Raw genomic sequence first — 23,362 nt, forward strand, 5'->3', positions numbered from 1 at the left:
TTTTTTGTTATTTAGTTATATTTCTGTAACTAAACTTTAGGGGATATGGCCTAGGTCCTTTTAACATTATAGTTGGAAGATCTAGTTAAGGTTAACAGCAGAAAAGCGCAAGCAGAGTCCTGGACCCTCTGTTAATATGTTACAGGGTATGGAAGCTGTGGGATTTTGGTGGCATTAAAATATGATTCAAGATATACCAATAAAGGTCAAAATCCATAGATTTTACTGGCCACAAACAAGAATTGTTTAAATATTGCAATGACATGTACAGAATTCATACAGTTCGATGACTGCCTACTTGATACATTATTTTTAGATATGAAACAATTTTCCATCAAATAGCAGCTGACTTTTAAGAAACCCTATTCCATAAAAACTTATTCGAAACAACTCAATGTAACAATTTTTGATCAATTGATCATACAGGACTAGCAGAGTCTGAATGTCCCTGAAAGTTATATCCCTTTGACCCAAAGCAGTTATGAGGCTGAACACCAAGGAGCATTTCCCCTATTACCTTTAATCTAATACATAGCATTTAAAAAAAATTAGATCAGGGGGATGCAGCTTTCAGACACAATCACTCTTCTAGTCCCAGATGGGAAGTTGATTTATTGTTACAATATTGAATATTGAATTGTCCATGTAAGTTTTCACATATTTATATTTTACGCATATGTCTATGATTCTATGTCTGGCATTATATCATACATCTCTGTATATATCACATTAATATTTTATTTTTAATACACATAGCTCTAATGATTCTCCTGAGGAAGCAGATCTGATTTCTGCAAAAAGTGTAGGGGTAGTTGATTAAGAAAGCAAGTATCAAATTGTATTAGTAGTGTTAATGCACTAAACAACTCACTTGTATACTCACTCAATACTTATGATCAATAAATTCTATGGATAGTTTAACCTTTTATTATTATATTTAAAAGCCACCAAAAATCCCTTATTTAAAGCAGAACTTAAGTTCCAAGATTGAAAATGCGTGCTCATACAGGGCATCACCGCAGAAAGGGACAAGCAATGTCCCCTCTGCAATAATTCCTCCTGCCTGACTGATCACTCACTATGGGAAAACTGTCAAAAAAAGCTGAATATTCGAGGGATACACATTTATTCTCCTGCATATGTAGGAAATGAACTCTCATGCTACTGTGTAGGAGTTACAACTATTTGACCTGCCCAATCCAGATGGTCAAAGATCATATTCAGTAAGAGAAGAAGGAAGAAGATGGCAGCATCCTGCGACAGAATGGGGAAAGATGACTATTGTGGGTTTCTCTTTAAGCTTGTAAAAAGTATTTGTTTTTTATTATGTTGTTTACTAAGGGTGTGTCAGTCTAAAATATTGATTTGAAATACTATAAAGGTAGGATCTATATAATATATACTTTTTTAATTATCCCGGATTTGCTTCTAATATAATGGCCTACAATTACTTGTTTTGTTCATAGATTCTGTTGTACATTTTTTTTATCTGTTATTGTAGCTGGTTCCCCTACTGACTTTTGACAGAATCCCCAGCACAGTGTCTCTTGCTGCTAAGCAACTCGACTTTTTTTTTTCTAAGGAGACGTTATCACCCGGAGTTGGAGACGCTATCAGCCGGACATAGATTAAAGGTAATAAAATAAAAATTTGAAAATATGAACAGTGTTCTACAAAATACAATATAAACCTTATCTGGCTACTACAAAATAAGGGTGTGTACACGTAAGACTTTTGTCGTTGCATAGGATCTTTTACGATCCTTTCCAACACCAAAAGACTGAAAAATGCATGAACTAGCGGCACCCTGCTGCGCTCTCTCCTCTTCACTTTTATTGCAGTCATTTGTCATTTATGGGTCCATGAAAGGCATTGGACGATTGATGTACACACATCAGATTCTTGTCCAATACTAGCCCTAAAGCGATAATCAGACGAGAATCATCTAATGTGTGCATGTAGCCTTAGTTGAGCAAAAATAAAATTTAGATTGTAATCTTTGGTAGAACCACTCCAGGCATTAAAATGTCCATACACTGGTGTTTACCCGAACCTATCAAATATTTTTAGGCCATAGTTTTGAAATTTATAGAATTAATAGGAATGGACTGGTGTCTTCCAGAATGATTTTTGTATGGCTTTGCCTTTGACTCTTCAGCAATTGTGTTGTTTTTTAAAAAAAAATCTTTCATTTTCCCTTGTATTAATGCCAGAATTTTTTCATTTGTCAAAAATATATACAAAATAAAATGTACATGTTTTTATCTCACTTACTTTCTACTGTCACTGAGGAATTCAACCTTCAGCTGTCAATTGTGTTGCACAGAGAAAGCTCTAGCAGTTGAATCATACCTCCACCACAAAGATTGATCTTTCCCCAGTGAAATCCCACTTTCAGCCCATAGATTGGTGTTTTCTTAATGACATCCCACCTCCAGCATACACATATTGGTCTTGGATATGTAAGCTTCCCAAACAGATAATCTTCAAAGACTCCTCACTGTGCAGTACACAAATTGCATATTGTTTAGACCTTTCCACTGAATTAACTAAAATGAGAATTTTTCGTTTGCAAAAATTTGTGTTTTCATTAACATTTTTAAAAAGGTATGGCAAAACATGATGTAATTGAGGCACAAAAGGCATACAAAGGGCCCCTGGAATCACTGGAGCACAAAGGCTCATTGGGGTAAAAAAAAGTGTCTCTGCAGCACCAGATCAGTGGAGCACAAAGGGCCTTCAACCTCACCCATTTCTTCCCTCCTGATTGTTTGCTGGGCTTTCCTAAAGAACAAGTTTGCTAAAATATCTTGCTCACTCATTTTCCCCACATACTATACTTGCTTGGCCTACACACCAATGATAGAGGTTTAGCCCTTGGAGTTAAGGTCAACATAGCATCAGTTCTGCCCACTCTCTGCAGACAGAACATTTCCTATTGCTTTTTAATGGAGAGCATTTATTTCCTTTTGGTCCACCTCACTACAACCTGTAGGTATACTTTTTCATTAGACCTCCAGTCCTACACAGTTAAATCAACTAAACCAATATTTTTGGGATTTGTGATAGAATGTGTCAGGATCTGGGGCCAACTGGAGGAAGGGAAGTCCAGGTAGCAGATTAATTAATATAACATGTACCAAAAAGTGTAAGCCCTACAAAGTCCCAAGGAACAGATTTTTACACGAATACCCTGCAATGCAACAAATATAGTGCCCCAAGTAGTGTTGCTGCTTTTCAGTGCACATCTTACTGTGTCATAACTTTCTAGTTTCCCCCACAGTGTCCCAGCTTTGCTAGTGCCCCTTATAATATGTTTAACTGCTTACCATAATGTGCCCCAGAATTTCTGTGCTGGTAAGGTGTGCTGCACCCTGAAGAAACCCCCAGATTTCTAGTTCCCCTTAAAGTGTGTCTGAAATGTTGTACAGTCCCCTGTAGTATGGCCCCCACTAGTGGTTTACTACTGACATAGTTTGGAACCACACTACTACAGAGTTCTCAGGCTGCTGACAGTGATTGGAAATTGGAGGGTTGCCATGTGACTGAGAAAAACTCTTGACCATATGTGACTGCTGCAGATATCAAGGACATGCAGCTATTCCCTAGAACAGGCAGATATTATGAATAAATTGTACAAGTATTGCCAATGACCAATACCAATACAACACAGATTGGTGGGTCTGGATATGGCTAAATTACTGATTACTCATAGACAGCTTTTGTCTGTGCGACATCATTTATTAGCAATACAGTAATATCACAGATCTTTTACATAAAAGGGGAAGGAGTTTATTTTCCTTTTTAGGTCCGGGGTGTAGTCTTGCACATAGCCAGCTAGGACGCATCTGTGCTCCTCTCCCGCTCCAGCACAACTAATAACTGCTCTCATCTGCATATTTTGCTTCCAGCAACCATCCATATGGGCAGGCAACGGCTCAGTGAGGCCCTGGGACACTCAAACGCCACCCAAAATGGCGATCTTAGCTGTTTCCTAGTGCAGCCTTGAAGTTAGCACTGGCCTACACCACAATACCGGTGAGCCCCCCCCCCCTATCATTCCTGGGCATAGCATAAAAGAAGGGCAAAGCCTGTCCCGAGTATCTATGGGCTCACAATCTAAATGTAAAGCTGGCAATTAGTCATTTATGTTTCCTACAATCAACTACTTTGTAAACTTTAGCAAAAGCTTTAACCTCCCTAGTGGTAACCCCGAGTAAGACTCGGGGTAGAAAAAAGTTGCTACAAGTGGTAACCCCGAGTCACACTCCTACACCTAGGGAAGGGATCCGCCAGGGTCCAGCGCCGCGATCTCCGTCTTCTTTCTCCTTTATTCTTCCTGCTTCTGCATCTGATGAGTCACCGGGGGATTTCCCGGTGACGTCGGCGCGTGTGTATGTCCCGGCCGGGCGGGAAATTCAAAATCCATTTGTATTGCATTCAATACAAAAGTGTGCAATACATTGGATTTTTATGTGTAAAAGCAGTACATTGTTTTCAAGAACATTTATTTTACAGTATATATAATAGTATAAGTATAATATGTATTTTTTTTTAAATATTTTTCATCCTTCCTGGACATTTTCGATCTACCACAAATCATCCTACACGACTGGCCCAGGATTATTGGCAACCCCCCCAACACCAAATGTCATTGTACACGTTTTTGTCATCCAAAACCACCTGATTTAACCCAGGGTTCTTGGACTACCCTATAAAGCTTGTATCCTTTGACTCAGGTTATATATATGTAATGCACGCAGGTGTGGACCCACTGTGCGGCTTACTGGGTATGCTCCGGAGGGGCGTAACTAAGCCGCTACCTGGTCTTGACTAAAGCCTCTGATGGTGAGGATAGGCTTTGTCCGCAGGGTAGCTGCCAGGTGCCACTCCAGAGCGATCCCCGGGTCAGTGGCAGCCGGGAGTGGGATTTTCGGTTGTTGACCATAAACAACAAAAAATGGTGATTTCTTGGAAGAATTTCAAAAGGACTGATGAAGCGTGGACCCAATTTGTAGGAGGGTATTTTGAGCAGGATGTATTTTGAAGCAAGCCAGACTTGATGACCAGGATGGAACTTTAGGAGAAACTCTACGTCTCTTATATCCGGATTCCTTCATGCGGACGGAAGCCTCTTTAAGAGCTCCCCTAGTCTCCTCCCAGATTTCAGAGAATTCTCTTGAGGTAGCATCTGCGGCAGGGATACCGGAAGAAGAGGACACCGGGAGTGGGATATTTGGTTGTTGGTCATAAACAACAAAAAATGGCAATTTCTTGGAAGATTCGCTGACATGACTATTGTACGAAAACTCAGCCCAAGGTAATAACTCAACCCAGTTATCAGAATGGAGGTTGATGAAATGTCGTAAAAAGTTGGTCAGGATTTGATTGACATGTTCCACTTGACCGTTAGACTGTGGATGATAAGCTGAAGAGAAGTTCAGAGACACATTCAAGAGATTACAAAGAGCTCTCCAGAATTTAGACGGGAACTGTACACCTCTATTTGACACAATACGGTGGGGAAAACCATGGAGGCGAAAAATATGTTCAATACATTTTTTTGCCAGCTGAGGAGCAGAAGGAAGACCAGGCAGAGGGTCGAAGTGCGCCATTTTGGAGAAACGATCTACCACTACCCAGATCACAGAACATCCCGAAGACAAGGGTAGATCTGTAATAAAATCCACGGCTATCTGTTGTCAGGTACGGGATGGGGAAGCAAGAGGTAGCTGGACGTTGCTTGGAGGTTTTATACTGCGCGCATGACGAACAGGCAGCGACACTCTTGGATGTCTTGCCGCATGGTTGGCCAGCTGTACTGTTGAGAAATAAGTTTGAAAGTCTATCATTGTCCAGCATGACCTGCAATTTTTGAGGAATGACCCCAGACTAGAATTTGCTTCCTGAGGTTCTGTGCAACAAAAGTCTTTCCGGGCGGAAACTCAGAAAACTTGACAGGACATACAGCAATTTTTGAGGGATCAATGATGTGTTGAGGTTCCTCCTCTTGATCAGTAGCATCAAAGGACCTTGAGAGAGCATCTGCTTTGATATTCTTCTCTGTGGCATGGAAATGGAGAACTAAATCAAAACGAGCAAATAAGGACCATCTGGTTTGACGAGGATTCAGTCTTTGTGCAGACTGCAAATAAGTCAAATTTTTGTGGTCGGTGTAGATCACCACAGGATGAAATGCCCCCTCAAGAAGGTAACGTCATTCCTCTAGTACCATTTTTATAGCCAATAACTCTTTGTCCCCAATTGAATAGTTGCACTCAGGAGCCAAGAAGGCCCTGGAGAAGAAACCACAGCGCACCATCTAACCGGAAGAAGATTTTTGTGAAAGCACCACCCCCACTCTAAGAAGATGCATCTAAGATCTAAGATGCATCCACCTACAAGTAGAATTGCTTGTTAGCATCAGGGTGATGGAGAACCGGAGCCGCAGAGAAGGCCTGTTTCAAAGTTTGGAAGGCCGATTAAGCCTCAGCTGTCCAATTCTTAGGGTTTGCTCCCTTACGGGTCAAAGCGGAGATGGGAGCAGTCAAGGACGAGAAGTACCTGGACGAGCCACTTTAAAATTGCTGACAGCTTCTCAGGATCCATCTGCAGACCAGTGTCGGATGTTATGTATCCTAAGAATGGAAGAGAGGATTTCTCAAAGGAACATTTCTCGAACTTGGCGTACAGACGATTTTGTCTTAGTCTTTGACAAACCAAACTAACCTGCTTCCGGTGAGTAGCCAAATCTGGAGAAAAAACAAGGATATCATCAAGATACACTAGAACACAAGAATATAGCAAGAAGTCTCTGAAGTTGTCTTTAACGAACCGCTGGAACACTGCGGCCGCATTGCTTAGTCCAAAGGGCATTACCAGGTATTGATAGTGACTGTCACAGGTATTGAAGGCGTTCTTCTAATCATCCCCCTGGCAAATCCTGATCAGATTGTAGCCCCAACGTAGGTCTAATTTAGAAAAAACTTTAGCTCCCCTAAGGCGGTCAAACAATTCAGGGATTAGGGGAAGCGGGTACTTATTTTTTATCGTTATCTTGTTAAGACCCCTGTAGTCGATGCAACGACGTAGGGAGCCATCTTTCTTCTTCACAAAGAAGAAACCTTCACCACCTGGAGAGGAAGATTTCCGGATAAATCCTCTGTCAAAGTTCTCCTTGATATAGATATGGATTGAGTCACTGCTGGTGAAAGGGGATAGATGCGCTCACAAGGAGGCAAGGAGCCCGGGACCAAGTCAATAGGACAGTCATACGGCCTGTGAGGGGGTAGCGCCTCAGCCTCCTTTTTGTCAATAACATCCATATAAGCATGATAGGCTGCCGGCAGACCGTGGAGATTGGGTGGTACCGGAGGTGACCGAGCTGGCAGGACAGAAAGGAGACACTTTCCATGACAGGACGGTCCCCAACGCAGCACCTCCCCAGACCTCCAGTCGAGGACAGGTTCATGAACACGAAGCCACGGATGTCCCAGGAGGAGAGGATGCGACAGACTTGACAGAACCAGGAACGCAATTTCTTCAGAATGAAGTGTTCCCACCTGTAATTTTACAGGTTCCGTGATAAAGTATATGGACTCAGACAGGGCCTTTCCATCCACGGACAATATGGTCAGAGACCTCTGTATGCGTCGAACAGGTATCTGATAACGATCCACTAGGCATTGTTGCAGGAAATTTCCTGCTGCTCTGGAATCCAGAAGCGCCATTTCCGTAAATCGAACATCGCCTAATGACAAGGTAACTGGCAGAGTCAGAGGAGGAGAGAAATTATCTTCACCTAAGCCCGCCTCTCCCACGGACCCTAGGCTCGGAAGTTTCCCTGCTTTAGGGGACAAGTGTGGAGAACATGATCAGAACTACCACAATAGAAACAAAGTCCTTTAGCACGACGGAGAACATGATCAGAACTACCACAATAGAAACAAAGTCCTTTAGCACGGCGGTGATTGCGCTCCTGTTTAGACAGCCTAACCCGATCAACCTGCATGGATTCAGGGACTGTCGACAATATGGGAGGCAGTAGGTTAGAAGTTTGCAGAGTTGAAAATGCCAGATGACAAGGACCCCCTTCACGTGCCACTTCTCTGGCACGTTCCTGGAACCGTAAATCAATTCGAGTAGCCAGGGAGATGAGGTCATCCAGGGAGGAGGGAACATCCCGATCGGCTAACTCATCTTTAATTCTCCCACAAAGCCCCTCCCAAAAAGTGGCCACAAGTGCCTCATTATTCCAGCCGAGTTCGGAGGCTAATGTATGGAACTGGATTGCATACCGGCCCACTGATTGCTTTCCTTGATGCAACCGCAGCAGGGAGGATGTGGCAGAAGCGGTGGGACCAGGCTCGTCGAACACCTTGTGGAAGGTCTCTAGAAAAGCCTGTAGATCCATTATGACTGGGTCGTTCCTTTCCCAGAGGGAATTGATCCAGGCCAGCGACTCCCCAGTAAGGTGTGACATCAGAAAAGCCACTTTGGCTCAGTCAGAGGCAAACTGGTGAGAAAAAAGTTCAAAATGATGGGTACATTGATTTATGAACCCCCGGCACTGCTTAGGGTCACCATTGAAATGTGGGGAGCTGAAAGGCGGCGGGGCAGGAACCGTAGGAAGGAGGCAGGGCAGGAACCAAATTCGTCGGAAAAGAGAAGCTTGATGACGCTGGGTTGGCAGATGACAGATCATTTAGGCGCATATTCACATTACGTAAGTAGGACAATATTTAATCCTGGCGTATCAACTCCTGGCGTAACTCAGTGGTACTGGGAAGGTTCGGATCAGCGGAGTCCATGGCCTGAGCAAACTGTAATGCACGCGGGTGTGGACCCACTGTGCCGCTGACAGGGTATGCTCCGGAGGGGCGTAACTAAGCTGCTACCTGGTCTTCACTAGAGCCTCTGATGGTGAGGATAGGCTTGGGCCGCTGGGTAGCTGCCAGGTGCGACTCCAGAGCAATCCCTGGGTCAGTGGCAGCTGACCAGTGGGGTCAGGGCACTCGGTGCAAGCACTGAGGGGGCTTGCGTCGCTAGGAGGATATGGGTCAGGAGAGGCAGCAATCAGACAAAGTCCATAAACAAGATCCAAGATCAAGGGCAGGCAGTAAACAGGCAAAAGTCCATAAACAAGATCCCAGCTCATGGCCAGGCCGGAATCAGGCAAAAGTCCATAAACAAGATCCGAGGTCAGGGTCAGGCGGCAATCAGGCAAAGTCCAAGAGTTAAGTAAACAAGATCCGGTACACATCAAAGCAGAAAGAAGACGCACCCTTGGACTAGGAGTTAGACTAGCTAAAACCATGGGATTGCTCAGGCATCTTTCTGTAGTAGGAAGCGCCTTTAAATACCTGCAGAAATCCAGCCATAGGCTGGTGAAACAGAGGGTGTATATGTGTTGCCTCATAGGTGAAGAGAGACACACCCACGCCAGCTCAAACACCAGTGCAAGTCTCCAGTATTAAGGAAACTCCGGCATGGACCACAGGTAGTGGGGTTACGCTACCTGCTGCCCGCGATGTCAGTATGGCGGCAGGAGGGAAAAGAGAGGACCAGGCGCCCGTGCCTCCGATTAGGGGCAGCCCTCAGGGCAAACAATATAGGAGGCTAGTTTACAGCTCTCCATTAATTTGACCTATACAAATGGTTACTTAGTATTTTTTTGAGATTCTGTTTAATAATTGGTTTTGGTATTGCGCTGGAGCAGGAATGTCTAAATCAATACAGATATAGGGGCTGCTAAAGATTCCAGTTTTTACACAAGTCAGTACCAAACTGAGGCAGAGAGCTGGGTCTTTCCCCCTTGCTCCCCCACCACACTCTATCCCCTTCCAAGGCCCCTCCCTTAATCATATAGTCTACCCTACCTTAACCTTTCTGACCCAGCAATCCGTGTTGTATTTCTCACCATTCACCCATCTATGGCTCCAGTTAAAATTGTTTCTGTTAACATCAAAGGTGTAAATATCCCAGAGAAAAGGTCAGCTCTATTATCTTGGTTGTCCGGTATGAAGGCTCAAGTAAAGATGCTTCAGGAAACTCATCTTAAAAAAGGAGGGACTAACTCCTGTGCAATAGGAAATACTCAGTGAGCTACTTGTAATGAGCCTGGGCACACAAATCACAACAAACTCTGGTTGGTCTGAGCTGATAACATGACAACAGAGGTTAACACTGAAATCCAACAGACGAATGCACCCAAGCACACTGTAACACAGAGGCTACAACCGGCAAGGGTGCAAATGACAGGGCTTCCATAAATGGGCAGAGTGCCCAATCACATTGCGCCACCTGGCGCTATTGGATTGGAGGAGACATACTGAATAACAATTCCGCTGCAGGGAAATTAAACTATACATGCCCCACGGCGGGGCAGCCATCTTCCTCGCCCCAGGTGGGTACAATAGGGGCGCATAGTAGCGCGCGCCTCTTACAGCAGGAACCCTGGGCGGTACTGTACTGTGCACACCCCAAGGAATGCTGAGGGTGCGTGCAGCAGCACTGTGCACCTCTGCAGGGATGCCGTTTGGCCGACCAGTAGTTCGGCCGGGACAGATTCGTCCACCAGAGAGTGGAGACACACTGCAGACACACACAGCAGAGCAGCTGCAGCCTTGGTCTCCTCTACGCTGCCTGCAATCCCTGGGGTCACTGCGGGCAGAGACGACGCGGGATCGCTAGGGAGGTAAATACCTTACACTTACCCCTCTTCAGGAGAGGGCCTCAGGTCCCTCATGTCGGGGTTTCTCTGGGTGATCCTGGTAAAACTCCGACACAAGTTCTTCCGCATGTATGCGGTAGGCAGGCACCCAGCACCTTTTCTCTGGTCCATACCCTTTCCAATCAATAAGGTACTGCAAGGTGTTACGCACCTTATGAGTCCAGGATTCTCTCTGCTTTGTATTCGGGTGCTCCCTGCACCTTAATTGGCGGCGGAGGATCTGAAACGGTAGCAAATTCAGCAGCAGATTTTAATAAAGAAACATGGAAGCTGTCCACCCCTCTCAAGGAATTGGGAAACCTAACCTTATAAGTTACTTTATTAATATTTTTCTGATATGGGGAACGGACGGATAAACTTGGGTCCTAACTTAGTTGAGGGTTGGAGGAGAGAAATATTGCAGCTAAACACCCAAACCAGATCGCTGGGTTGAAACTGGGGCTCAAGGGACCTATGGCGATCCACAAACCTCTTCTGCTGGGCTACTGCTTTTCTGAGAATACACTGGACCTGGTTCCAAACAGATCAGGAACGTTCTACCCAATTATTAAGAGCTGGAGGATCAGAGGGTGGACCCGACAGAGAGGAAACTTTGGGACTCAGACCCCCAAAAGCACATGAACGGAGAGATCCTGGTGGAGAAAGCGGAATGGGGCAATTTACACCAAGCACAAACTGGACAGGAGCGAACATAAGACTCAACATTTACTGACATGTGGGGCCACCAAACATGCCGTCCTATTAAATCAAGAGATTTTTTAATTCCTCGGTGGCCAGCAGTTTTGGAGTCATGGGACTGTTGGATAATCCTCAGGCGGTCTGAAGGTGGTCTGTTTGGAGGGGTGACAAGAGGTTCATCAGGTTTTCCAGTAGCGGTGGGGTCTGCAGGGCAGACACTATGCATTGTTGAGGCAAAATAGGGCTTGGGCACAGATCCGGAAGGGAAGCAGCCTCTGGGAAACAATGGGACAAGGCATCGGCCTTAATTTTTTTTTAACCTGGCTTATAAAAAGGCACGGGTGCAATCTCTCTGGTTCCCCAGAGTACTGAGAGAGACCTGCTCCCACGCCAACCTCCGAAGCATCAACCTCATGATAACATGATAAATGAGAGAGTGGGCACTGGATGCACCAATATGGGTACACAGCAAAAAGCCCTCTTCAGCGTTTTGAAGGCTTCGCAGGCCTCTGGAGTCCACCTTGAGGAGTCCACTCCTTTCCAGATAAGGTTCATCAGAGGGTGGACAATGGAGGAGAAGTTCCGGATGAACTCCCTGTAAAAATTTGCAAAGCCCAGGAAGCGCTGAAGACCCTTGAGGTCAGTGGGCCATCCCAGTACTGCTGAGACCTTGGTTGGATCCATGGCCAACCCGTGACCCGACAAAATATACCCCAAAAAAGCAACCTCGCTTACCTCGAAGGCGAACTTCCACAATTTTGCATAGGGGCAGTTCTACCAGAGTTTCTGGAGGACCTGGCGCACCTGGGTTCTGTGGAGGAGAAGATCAGGTGACAAGAACAAAAATTCCCGGAATACATAATTTTTGAACTCCTAGAAGACCGCCAGGGCATTACACAGATTCTCCTGGATGTACTCTTTGTGAGCCTTTATTTATGGCCCAGTCAGAATAAACAAATGACCCCTAGGGGGCATAATTCCTGGAAGTAATTCAATGGGGCAATCATAGGGCCGATAAGGTGGGAGTTTGTCAGCTACCCAAGGGCAAAAGACATCAGAATACTCCCGGTATGGCTCAGGCAATTTTTCTGCCACCTTGAGAGACCATACTGGCATTACTTGTGTGAGGCAGTAAGCCTGACATTTGATTCCCCACTGGACTATCTGACTAGATTTCCAGTTAGCCACAGGGTTATGGGATTTTTACCAAGTGAGGCCTAACACAAAAGGGGTTTTAACCATCTTGATAACAATCAGGCAGGTAGTTTCCCTATGGGAGGCCCCCACTGTTAAGAGCACTTCTTGGGTAACAGAAGGTGTAAGTCCCTGCTGAAGGGGGGTGCCATCGATGGCGGCCAAGGATAGTTCGGGACCCAGGGGGGTGACGGGTCAAGGGCGAGATCCATCCGCTCCAAATTCAAACTATACTTGTCCTGCCCTGCGGGCTGGACCCCTGGGCCTTGCTGTACTGTGCACGCCTGCAGGAATGCTGAGCGTGCGTGCAGCAGTACTGTGCACGTCTGCCGGGATGGTGGGGATCCCTCCACCAGAGGGAGGAGACACGCTGCAAGCAGAGCAGCTACAGCCCCAGTCCACTGCGCTGCCCTGGGGTCGCCGCATGCGAGGACGACGCAGGTTCGCTGGCAGGGTAAGTACCTTACACTACTCTAGTTGTTCACCTGACTCAAAATCAAATGGATTTAGTATCCTTCAGCCATTAGGCGAAACATGTCTGGCTACCAGATGTTAATGTATTGATGTGATCAAACTTTCAATATTCTACAATTAATTAGTATTTCTTCTGTCTAGTATGACTATCCTAACCCCATGATGTAGAATGGGAGCGGGTAACCATGACTGCATTTACCTTGGTGAAATTTCATGTTGTAATTCCTAAATAAATTTTTTATGAAAAAGCCACTCAAAACCCCTCGTCTTCTTTGTATAACTTCATGATTTCTGCTCTTAACACTCCACAGGATGATTTTACTCCTCCTTTTCTCACTCATTGGAAAACAGAATTAGGTGTGGTTTTCTCCCGATCTCATAGTCGACAGATCATTCAATTAGCCCATAGCTCTTCAGTATGTAATAGGTAACAGGAGGTAAACTTCAAACCTCTGTCCAGATGCTATAACATGCCAGTTCCGCTACACACGTTTCTCCCTGTGATTTCTCCCATGTGCTGAAGATGTTATTGCTGTTATCAACCATTTTAAACAGGTGTATGGAAGGTCCTATGGAATTTCACCGATTATGACATTCCTGATGACCCAGCTTTCTTTCTCCTTTTCCACAACTCTCTCCCCCTTTAATTCTTAAAACAATCTGTGGTAAAACATCTGGTTATCCCTTAGCCCTCTAGAGAGTCTGTGTGTCACTGGAGTGCCCTTGAGAGGAGTGCTTCCCTATATGTATAGATTACAACTGACAACCCATGATTCCTCTGTGCCCTATTTCGTTACCAAATAGGAGAGAGACCTTGATATTAGGTTCACCAAAGATCAAATGGATCTCATGTTATATTATGGGCACAAGGCCTATATTAGCAACCAATACCAAGAGACTAATTACAAATTTCTCACTAGGTGGTATAGAACCCCTGATCGACTGGCAAAGCTTTTTCCACACACAAGCTCAGTGTGTTGGAGATGTGGGCGACACACAAGTACACTGTTGCACATATTTTGGAGCTGCCCTGGTCTGGCTTTATTCTGGGTGGGTGTTGCGAACATTATACAAAGACTGACAGGAGTGTCGATACGAGACAAACCGGAGCTTGCTCTGCTGCATGTGTCGGCAATGTCGAGGAAAAATTTAAAAAAAGGAAGGAAGAAGGGACTTTAAAGGCATACTTAATCACATATTTTACTGGCTGATGTTATATAGAAAACAATGATTTACAATTATATTTTTTACTAAAACTGATTACATTGACATATCAGAATTTTCCTCGCCACATTTCGTGACCTTGGTCACTTCCTTAGGAGGAACGTAAAATCTGTTCTACAAATATAATAGTACTCAATTAGAATCATAAATATATATATATATATATATATATATATATATATATATATATATATACACAAAGTCTTATAATATACACATCTACTTATTATGTTCATTGATTTGTTACATACCCCTTTATTTAGTGGAATCAAGCCCCTTTTGGATATTCCAGTATACAAGGAGGGAGAGAAGAGGCAAAAACACACACTTGTAACACGCATCCACGGGTAGCTCTTAATGTTGGGCTTTGGTTTTGGAGATCCTTTTGGCACAAAGAAAAATTTTTGATTTTTCTATATTTATTTACTAAAAAACAGTATCAAACATTATCAGAAACCATCCTGTTTTCTCCTCATTGGGAAAACAAATGTATTACTTGATTACACCATAACTGCGTGGTATGTGTCTGTGTTTCTCCTCCGATGCTGGCAAGTGAAGTACCGCCGGCACTCTCTCCGTTATGTGTCTGCCCTTGTGTGTCGGCGTCCCTCGTGGAGGAGGCGGGTCGTGCCCAGCTAGAGGGATCCCTGCCCCTCCTATAAATGGCATACAGCGGGCGCCATCTTGGAAGAGGGAGAACACACATAGCAGAAAGGGCAAATGATTCCTTTGTAGAATTCAGCACTTATTCAATAGAAAACAAACAGAAAAGTATATTAAATACAGAAAACAGTCATCATATAGCAGAACTCTGCCAATTCTATTTACCAATATTTCATAAACCATATGGTGTATATTTAAATTTCACATAAATTAAAAAAAATATTTCCCATCTGTCATTAACTGAGATAGTGGGTATTCTTGAGGGACAAAAGGCATAATTGCAGTTAATATATGTTCCATGCTTTCACCATATGTCCATAAGGGATGGGCGTGGCAGGAGACTTATAGTTTCATTACTACTTTGTATTTTTAGTAAAAGGGAATACAGAACAGATATTTATTTAATTAAGATGGTATTATTCACAGGTATCCTAAACAAGATTGCATTATAACATATGTCTCAACCACACTTACACCATACCTCCATAAGGGACAGGTGTGGCATGAGATAATCAGATCACTACTACTTAGTATTTAAAAAAAGGATTTGAAAGACAGACATTCATTTAGTCCAGGATACTTATTTGCTTCTAAAATCAAATATCCACTTAGTCTCTTCTTGCAATATAGTTTTATCAAAATTTCCACCCCTAGGATCTGGGAAGATTCTTTCCAATGCTATAAATCGCAACTCATTGAGATTGAATTTATGGTCAATGGCTATATAACTCAGTGGTGTAATCATGGGTCAATGTGTTCATAAATTCTTCTTTGAAAGCATCTCTTTTGTCTCTATACAAAACAGTCGACAACTGCAGAAGGCCAAATATGTGACCCCCTCTGTAATACAGTCCACGGTTCCATTAAGTTTTCTCTTTATATAAATGGGTAGCTGAAAGTTGTCATTTTTACTGTGTATCCATGGACATATCCCACAAAGATATGTTCCAACTTTTAAGGTGTATTTTGAGTCGTTCTCTTTTTTAAAATGGCTCTTCACTAATTTATCCCAACAGCAAGGTAATTTCCTAAACGAAAATTGTGGTTGGGCCGGAATTAACCCACTAATCATAGGATGTCAATAATAGGCAAAATTTTTTACAGATTTTACGTAGTTCCCTATGGTAACCTGAATATTGTGTGACAATTCCTAATTGATTATCTTTTTTCTTTTGTTGATGATTAGATCTATATAGGGTTTCCATTCTTGTGATTCCCTTGACTTTCTGATATGTGCTTTTTAGTAGTTTGCGACTGTACCCCTTTTCCAAGAGTCTACCCCGTAGTTCTAAGGCTGATCGTTCAAACTCATAGTCATCTGAGCAATTCTGAGTGTATTCTTTAGTATTGTGAATAGGGTATGTTCCTTTTTAAATGCTTGGGATGTGCACTACTTGGTGATAAAATCATATTTCCCGCTGCAGGTTTCCTATATAGTTTAGATGTCAAAAATTGTTCCTCATTGATTCCTACCTCTATATCCAAAAATGGTAAACTTGAGGCACTTTTCTCATATGTAAATTTGAGGTTAAAGCGGTTATCTCCTAGTTTTTCCATAAATTCCTCCAGTTGTTTTTCCGTGCAGGTCCATAACATGAACTCATCATCTATGTACCTCCACCACAATAAAATGTAGCTGTAAGCAAGGTAATTTCCTAAACAGGTTGGCATATGTGGGGGTACAATTGGTCCCCATAGCCAACCCCTGCAGATGGAGGTAGATTTGTTCATCAAATGTAAAAACATTTTTCGTAAGAATATGTTCAAGTAAAGATATCAAAAAAGAATTTTCTTGAGTTAGAATAATACTTCTTTCCATAAGGAAAAACCTCACTATCTTTAAACCTTTAGTATGCGGAGTATAACTAGAGTATAACGCTTTAATATCTATACCTACCAGAATCGTATCTACAGGTACATTTATTCCATCAATTACTTTTAAGAAATCAGGGGTATCTTTCAAAAAGGATGGTAGGCTGTATACAAATGGTCCTAATATTCTATTCACATATTGGTTGGCATTATACTATCTATTCCGGAAGTAATGCGTGTACCTGGGGGATTATGTGCATCTTTGTGCACTTTAGGTAGTGCATAAAAGGTGGGTATTTTTAGATATCTGACATTCAAAAATTCAAACAGCTCTCTATTTATAAAATTCTCTTGCAAAGCTGAAGTAATCAAGGACTGGTATTCTCTATTAAATTTATTATGGAGGCAAACTACTCCGCCCACTGTGCAGGACTGGGTAACCAGGGTGAATGATATGCAATATATAGGAGAGCTAGTGAGATCAGGGTATCAAGCCTCACGTGGACCAGTACATACCTGGTTTTACTGGGATGACTTCAAGACCACTGCAGATTATACACGGTTACTCAGCCCACTGGCATAGGATCTTGGCGGTTACGGTTTCCACACGCCCTCTCCCCCCCTTTCTTTCTTTCCCTGTCTGTTCTTCCTTCCCTGAATACTCTTCATCTTTTCTACTGTTGTCTAATTCTTCCTTTTATCCTCCTTTTTTTCTTTTTTTTTCTTTTTTCTACTTATTATAAAATCAGTGATCAACACTCAACCTATTGTTTAAGTGCATTAATGAAATTATGCTGATGGAAGACCTGACTGCCAGCCTGCATGGCTCGGGGAAGAAGTTTTATTATACCTGGTTTTATTAGAAACTATTTATTAATTCACTGGAGTACAGAAAACACCTAAACCCCTCGTAATCATATTGGATAGCCCTCATTTAATTTCTCTGATATATTACTGTTACTGTGTTTACAAGGAAGACGATAATAGGGACCATACACTTACTTATATTTACATTTTTAGTTGCACCTAACTTTCTCCTTTTTCACATTAGTTAAATTTTTTCTGCACTGATATTGTTATCATATGTTCATACATGTTCTAAACCACATCCAAGTTTATGTTCATGTCTTATGTACTTTGTTCTTTTGTACCATGTTCTATATGTACCCTTATACCACAAAAAAAACTAATTATTATTAAAAAAAAATTGAAGAATTTTTCTTTTCACCTTTAGAGTCGTAATTCTCCATAAACGCAGAATAGGATCTATCTGTAAATGCTTGATTGGGCTGGGCCAATGGAAGGTCGTGGACTTTGGGCCCTGAAGTGGTCGGTTCGGTTGGTTGTAGGTTTGGGACCTCAAAATATTTGTCCATCTCCTGGAACACTTGTCTCATCATTTCAATGACCTGATTATTGTCCACCTGCTTATCCCTGATGGCCTCTAAAAAACTCACAAATATTCCAGGCAGGCTGAAAGAAGTGTCCCCGAGTCTTGGAATTAAAAGCACCCAGAACTACAACCTGAGGGATGCCACAAACAGTGAGGGAGATCTAACAAACTCTTGTAGGGAGATCTACGTCTGGCAGAGACAAACTTCTTAGTTGCTTCTCTTTTCTTCCTGTCAAGTGGAAGTGATGCAAATGAAAGTGTCTGGCGATCTTGAACTGCACTCAGTAGGTGTCCAGGACTCTTTTAAAGGCAGGGAAAGTAAAAACCAATATCATCTGTAAGAGAATCTGGTAACAGTTTTTAATTTTTCTGCACATCACTTTGTAACCATCTTTTCCCAACACATCCTAGAATACTGTTAGTAGTGCCTAGATGTAGGACTCAAATTTCATAAGAGTCATTTTTCTACCATCTTAGTATTTACCAATTATCCACTGGGTTCTCAGCCTGAGAGTGAGAGTGCTAGGTAGAGGGGATTATCCCAATTTATATCAATGAAGCCTTGTCAGGAAAGAAAAATTACTGTAGGTTAGTATGCAATTTTTGTTATACAGTATAAAGAATATGAAGTAAACCTAAAATACTGCAAAATCAAACATGTAAATTACATTAAATCCATACAGTTGTCATAAATCCGTTGTTGATTAATGTAGAAAAGAAACAAATCAGAAAAAATAGTTAATTGTTAAACCATGAAAACCTAGCACTGATAAAAAATCTCGCTCCAATATTTCATGAACGTTTTGGAAACATGATGGGAAGTACCGATTTTGCTTGGATACATAGCTTCATATTACCTCAGCTGCCAACTCTGTTGGGAGTTTTCCATGTACAGTTAGAAAATTGGAAAAATAGATATCAGGATATAAAAACAGATGTGCCTAAAAGTAAAAAATTATGCAATATTTTTTGTTTTCCTTAGAAACAAAGGCAACACATTTTGTGAAAAACTATATATTTTAAAAATGATGAGAATATGTTGTGGAAATACCTCCAATCTATGATTCTATTAGGGAAGAGCAAGGTAATAAATTTGAAGGAAGAACATATTCTAAAAAAATTTTTTTTTTTTTTTTTTTATGCAAACATACGCTGCTCTGTGTTTGCTAACATAATACTATAAAATAAAATATCCTAAAAGACCTTTTTTATTTTGTTTTATGCAGGTATGCCAGAGGGTTTTCAAGAGGCAGAAAGTGGGAACCTGTGACCAAGGATGACATTTGGCTGTTTTTGGGCTTGGTGACCCATTTTCCCTCATCATTAAGTATCTGCATTTCGCAAACAATGAAGAATTTGGTGAGACTGCCCATCCTGCACCAAAACTTAAGAAAATTTGGGAAGTGTCTCAGATGATTCTACAAAATTTTCAGCAAATCTATGTGCCAGAGAGAGATGTCAGCATTGACGAAAGTCTAATGGCTTACAAGGGGAGGCTCAGCTGGGTGCAGTACATTTCGTAAAGAGGGCACGATTTGCCCTGAAAACCTACATGCTGTGCGAATCCTCATCTGGATATATTTGAAATACAGTACTTTACACTGGAAAAGGGACAAAATTCAACCCCAGGTACAACAACTATGGATTGGCAACATCTTCAGTGCTATCCCCCATTGAGCCATTGCTAGATCAGGGCTATTGTGTCACAACTAGTGTTGGTCGAATATCTCACTATTCGATTCAACAGTCATTCGATCAAATAGTGAGATATTGTTCGGGTGATGGAATGCTGAATTTGAGCACCATTGAAGTCAATGGTGGGAGAATTCGGGTTATTTATAGGGACTATTAAGGGCTACAAGAGCAATCAGATTACTCTTGCAGCCCTTTACTAGTTGTATGTGTTCTTGGATAGAGTTTCTCTATCCAAGAACACAGGGAGTCCTGTGTTCTTGGATAGAGAAACTCTATCCAGTAACACATTCTACAGGACTGCAACAGCGATCCTGATTGCTGTTGCTAGTAGTATGTGTTCTTGGATAGAGTTTCTCTATCCAAGAACACAGGGCACTAGATGTTATGAATGGGAAAACTTAACCCCATTCAACCTCTAGTGCCCCGGGGATTGCCTGCAGTCACAACTGTGACTGCAAAGTTCCCATGATCATGTGACCGTGGGAACTGAACTGCAGATAAACTCTGCAGTTCCCTCATCCAAGATTAACCTGTAGTGCCCCGGGGATCACACACTCTTCTCAATGATTGCAGACTCCTCAAAGATGCCCGGACGGCAAGTATCTGTTACTCTGTAACATACACAGTAATATGATACATTTGTTACAATTTTCTCGCAGTGAATAAAAGAAAAATGTAACAAATTTATCAGAATATTACTGTGCTGGAAAGTGTGTTACAGAGTAAAGGTGCGTACACACTTCCAATTTTTATCGTTCCAATCGAACGACGAACGATCGATTGGCCAAAAAATCGTTCGTAAAAAAGTAACCAACGACGCCGACGAACGAGGAAAGTGGTTGGAAACGAACGACCGGACCGGCGGATCGAATTGGGCGACGATCGTTGAACATCGTTCGTGTGTACGGTCGTTCGTTGATCGTCCATGGTCTGAGCATGCGTAATGAACTTTCCCAACTTTCCTGTCGTGCACATAGTTCCTCTATCGCTCAAACGATCGTATCTATTGTGTGTACAATATCTACGAACGATCGTGTCGTTATCTCTATGTGCAGGATCGGTGCTATACGATCGTTGGTATATATCGTGCAGGATCGTTCGTCGTTCGTTTTCCAATGATAATAATTGGAAGTGTGTACGTAGCTTAAGAGATATCATGTCATTGTAGGATAACCTTTAAAAAAAAAAAAATTGTTAAATAAACACAAACACCCAATAAATTAGTTTAACATTAATTTTTATTTTTTTAACACTTTTTTTTCCAAATTTTTACAGTTGAATCTCAGTTTTTTTCTGGGTCGGTTCTACCCGAATTCGAACAGCCATTTTCGGGTGGAATATAAGGACAACCTGAATTTGAACACCAACACTAGTCACAACTGACGACTTCCACACATCTCCTGAGTTTTATGAATTTCCTTCGCAATACAGAACAGATGTGTATGGAACCATTAGGGCTAACCAGCACAACCTGCCAGCACTGTTTGCACAAAGGAAGCTGAAGACAGAAGAAATTGTTGCTTGGCAGAAAGGCAAGATGATGGCCCTGAGATGGCGTGACAAGAAAGATGTGTGCCTGATAAGTACTGTCGATTGTCCCTCCACAGTTATGGTGAGCACACAGGGTAGGAAAGAAGTGATGAAGCCACAGGTGGTAATTGATTACAACAACACCATGGAAGGTGTTGACAGAGCTGACCAAGCCATGACATTCTACCCACTGATGAGGAAAAAGCAAAAAAAAAATTAAAAAAAAAATCTTCAGGCATCTTGTTGAGCAGTGCCTATGGAATGCCTACATTCTATACAAAAAAAAAAAAGAATTACAGGCTTGTAGGTCATTCTGACTTAATTTAGAAGGTTTCTGAATCGATTGTAAAGTCCCACCAAACACCATCGGTGGCTGTGAATAGATCTGGACTTTGTGCTGTTACCGTTGTCAACCCAGAACGCCTGACTGGTCGTCACTTCAGTGAATACATCCCACCAACCCAGAAGAAGGCAGCACCTACAAGGATGTGTGTGGTTTGCTGCTCAAAGACCGATGACAGAGGAAGGAATATCAGAAAAAGTTCTACTGTCCTGACTGTGATGTTGGACTGAAGCAGCGCCCTGCTTCAAAATCTACCACACCCGGGATGTCTACTAGAAATGTAATTTTTTTTCCTAAAATCTACATTTAATTTATATTATTATTTATCCATAATATTGCACCCTTGTTTGGACAGTTAAGTGAAAAAATTTTAATAAATTTTTTTTTTGGATAAATTAGATTGTTGTGGTCTATTATTTCATTATTTTTTATAATTATTATTTATAATTATTTATTATACTATAATTTTATGATTATAATATAATAAATAAATATAATTATCATAACCAGGATTTATTCCTAAGAATTACAGGCCCACAATAGTAAACAACAAATTTCCATGCAAAAAATTTTACTGCTTTTTGCGCAGAAATTCTGACATAATCAGATTGCTAGGGGGGTTAAGTGCAACACCCTTTTTTTTCGAGGGACCTGCAGGTCTAAAGGTAAGTGTAACTTTTTCTACCACCATTGTCTGTCGGTGTCTGCGGCCCTGAGGGTCTCTGGGCTTTTATTTACCATCAGCTGAGTCCGAAGGGGGACCAGGCCGACTCAGAGGCTGCAAGCTGAGCATAAGATCTGGGAGTACAGGACACAGACATCATGCCTCAGAACGACTACATTGACTTGCACCATAAGTGGCACCTTTATCGCTTGGATTACCATGAGAAGAGGAAGAAGGAGAGCCGACAGGCTCATGAGAGGTCACAGAAAGCTAAGAAACTTATCAGACTGAAGGCCAAACTTTATCACAAGCAGCGACATGGGGAGAAAATACAGATGAAGAAAACTATTAGGATGCATGATAAGAGAAACACCAAACAGAAGAATGATGGGAAGACACCAGAAGAGGCTGTCCCTGCTTATCTACTCGACAGAGAGGGGCAAAGCCAAACTAAAGTCCTCTCCAATATTATCAAGTAAAAGCGAAAAGGCATAAGGTAAATATTTTTTTGGATGTTATTTTTTTAATAACCTGAACTTCAAGGATGAAACATTTGTTTTTTGCCATCATAAACCAGTGTAGGACCAACGGTCCTCAGCATCCAACTTTGAGGCTTATTTTTTCTTAATGCATTTTTGGAAAAAAAACTGTCTGATTGCTCATTTTAAGACATTTATACTATAGGTTATAAAGTTTGTAGCTTAAAGCTGAACTCTTGTTAAAATAAAATAAAAACAAAAAAACACATCTACCTTTACTTCTGCAGAGCTCTCGATCCCTCCACAGTTGGCCTTGATTTGGTCCTGCGCTGTCTTGGATTCTTCCTTCTTCCCAACATGGAGGAAGTTCTGGGCACCACCATCTTCTTTCATCTTCTTCCCTTTCATGTCTACATCACCCGAACTTGCACTGCGCAGGCGCAAATTCAGGTGACATATCCTGCTGTAAATGTAAAAAAAA

At 42.1% G+C, this 23,362-nt stretch overlaps 1 protein-coding gene and 1 long non-coding RNA gene across 4 annotated transcripts in view; both read left to right on the forward strand.

Annotated features, from left to right (window-relative positions):
- LOC140341317 (uncharacterized) overlaps positions 1–23,360 on the forward strand; it is a 27,156-nt gene extending 3,796 nt beyond the window's left edge. The window contains exons 2-5 of one of the 2 annotated variants that reach the window (XR_011922845.1): positions 1,502–1,634; positions 18,012–18,520; positions 19,397–19,799; positions 21,141–23,360. This is a non-coding gene — a long non-coding RNA (uncharacterized lncRNA). The remainder of the gene's footprint in view (positions 1–1,501; positions 1,635–18,011; positions 18,521–19,396; positions 19,800–21,140) is intronic. The other variant, XR_011922844.1, reaches the window with a different exon arrangement.
- Positions 1–23,362, forward strand: part of LOC140341373 (large ribosomal subunit protein uL2) — a 331,097-nt gene that overhangs the window by 298,062 nt on the left and 9,673 nt on the right. The gene's annotated exons all lie outside the window — the stretch shown is intronic.

The sequence above is a fragment of the Pyxicephalus adspersus genome, chromosome 1 (assembly GCF_032062135.1).
Source record: "Pyxicephalus adspersus chromosome 1, UCB_Pads_2.0, whole genome shotgun sequence".
NCBI lineage: Eukaryota > Metazoa > Chordata > Amphibia > Anura > Pyxicephalidae > Pyxicephalus > Pyxicephalus adspersus.